A 2,603-nucleotide genomic window follows, 5' to 3' on the forward strand; every position below is an offset into this window, starting at 1 on the left:
ATAGATAGATAGATAGATAGATAGATAGATAGATAGATAGATAGATAGATAGATAATATATACCCCAACATCTGTTGTACTCTACGCCTACTGAAAATTCCCCGATCGCCTCCTTCAATGCCTTCCTCTAAGTCACCACACACCATAGCGGGTATTTTATTCGTAATCTGCACAATGTATTATTTTGTCACATTTTGCCAAGCCTTCAGTTGTGTCCACCCACAAGGCAGGAAATCGAATGAAAATACGTGAGTAGCCTTCATAACCGTCCATGATTATGACATCCTGACGTTTCTACTCTATATCGTGATGGGCTTTTTCTGTTCGACACTACGTCTCTTTGTGTTTTCAGTTTTGTTTCCCCAAGCGAAGTGACTGCTCCCGTGATTGTACGCAAAGAACAAAGGTAACATTAGACATAAGCAAAAAGGGTGAAAACATTGACTAGGAATTACCAAGGCAGACACCTTCTCTTAACCCTTGCATTACCCTTGAAATTCCGTATTGTGAAACGTGTAGGCAGACACTGTTGTCGATGTACATTTATTTTATAGATCACTTTGTCTCTTAGAAGTGCTAAGACAAACAATGCAATTTTTACTGAATGATATTCAAAATGTATCCCAATTCTATCATTCCAGACAACAAGAACGTAGTATTTAGTGTTTCTCAACGTTAACTTCTATTTTGACACACATGAAAGAATATAACAAGTTAGCATTTTTTGGCAAGAAAGTGTTGTCTCGAAAGCTCTATCCTGTCTCTTTCCTTCTCAGACTAAAATGTAAAACCTCACTAGACATATAAGGGTCATTTCGGAGATGAACATCATAATACACACATCAACTGGGGGACTAACCATTTACTTTTTTGCTCGAGGGATTTATTTTTAAAAATAAATGATGCCCTCCGTAGCCTGATCGGTGCAAACATGATTGGACATTAGACAAAATATCGGCATGATTTCTTTTCAATAAATGGTGTACCTACATTAGAACCATAAGCACAGAAGACGAGTTGCACCTGGCAAGAGGGAAACTTACGCGTCTGCCTTAAATTGTAGTAGGCTGATGGTTTATACTGGCCAGCCAGTGTGCCAGGAGTTGCTTTAAGAGTAAAAACAGTTATCATGTAACGGAATCAGGTGACATGTTCTTCTGTTAAAACATTTATAAAGTATTTGTATACACTGGCGTTAAGGGACGCTGTCAAGTCTCCATGGAATAACGCCCAAACTATCTGGGCCAAAATACAGGTGTAGACTGTTCATCTGTCTCTACCGTTTCTGTTAGTCTGATTAGTTACATAACTATCAATCTGTCTATATCTATTCGTGATTATATCTTTCTGAATATCTTTCTGCCTGTCTGATTATCTGTCTGTTCTTTTGTCAATTCAGTTATTTCTTTCATCCTAGCTCTCTCTCTCTCTCTCTCTCTCTCTCTCTCTCTCTCTCTCTCTCTCTCTCTCTCTCTTTCTCTCTCTGTCTATCCATCTCTCGCTTACACTTACTCACTCAAACACACATACTCTCTCTCTCTCTCTCTCTCTCACACACACACACACACACACACACGCACACACAAGCACACACACATACACACACTCATTCATACACACAAACACACACTCACACACACACACACACACACACACACACACATACACACGCGAACACAAACACACACATTAAACATTTTAATATAAGAGTTACTTTTACCGAATAACCTGTATCCTTCGCATCGTTATCAGAGGTGGAGGGAGACAAAGGTGAATATTAATCCAAACAGCTACTGAATTCCTTATAAAATAAAACACAACGTATCACTGACAGCCAACACCAACAAGTTCAGCCAGTAGATTACACTGTTTACACCAGAAAGAAAGCTCAGAAGATGGAATCTATTTGGTAAACCCTGTCAAGCGTGAACGGTATGCCTGATAAAAGCCTTAATTCAAGCCGGTTGTGTATCTAAAAAGTAGACTGTAGCGTTCTTCCTGATGTCAGGGCTATTTATAAAGACATTTTTACGTACAGTCTTCCCCGGTGTCGCATAATGCTCTATCTTTATCACACACGCACTGTGATTCAGTAATTCTAAAATTAAGACGACTGCAATGCTTCTTAACACGGTAGTATGGGTAAATAACGACCCCCAACCCCGTTCTCCCCCCCCCTCTCTCTCTCGCTCTGTGTATGCGTCCCTCTCTCAGGGCCAAGCAGAGCTTAGTGCAAGTTTGAAAAACGATCCTGCTTTTTTTGTTAAATCCACGAACCTCATTCTCCTCCCCTTCTTGCATTTCGATGATATTTTCGAGCCAATCGATATTATGTCGTTCTTTTGTGGAGGGTATGACCGGGAGAAGAAAAAAAGGGGAACAATTCGAATTCAAATCCTATTTCGAGAGGGATTTTTATGGATTTTTTATTCTTATTTTTCCATCCAATGTATCGGCTGGGAAAAACAAATTCCGCACTTTACTGGTTCCCACATTGCTCCCACACGACGAGCCCTCGCCGACATTACCATTCTTGTCATTGGGCGAGAAAGATGTCACAACAAATCAAAAGAGAATCTAATTATGTTTATTTTATATATATA

At 39.6% G+C, this 2,603-nt stretch overlaps 1 protein-coding gene across 8 annotated transcripts in view; it reads right to left on the reverse strand.

Moving 5' to 3' along the window:
• LOC101856329 (protein NDNF) overlaps positions 1-2,603 on the reverse strand; it is a 100,842-nt gene that overhangs the window by 90,756 nt on the left and 7,483 nt on the right. Inside the window, exon 1 of one of the 8 annotated variants that reach the window (XM_013080150.2) lies at positions 1,721-1,973. The exons of the other annotated variants lie outside the window; for them this stretch is intronic. The gene's annotated coding sequence lies outside the window, so the exon portion shown is untranslated. Of the gene's footprint in view, positions 1-1,720; positions 1,974-2,603 lie in introns of those variants that run through there. 8 annotated transcript variants of the gene reach the window in all.

This window comes from Aplysia californica, unplaced genomic scaffold (assembly GCF_000002075.1).
Source record: "Aplysia californica isolate F4 #8 unplaced genomic scaffold, AplCal3.0 scaffold00076, whole genome shotgun sequence".
NCBI lineage: Eukaryota > Metazoa > Mollusca > Gastropoda > Aplysiida > Aplysiidae > Aplysia > Aplysia californica.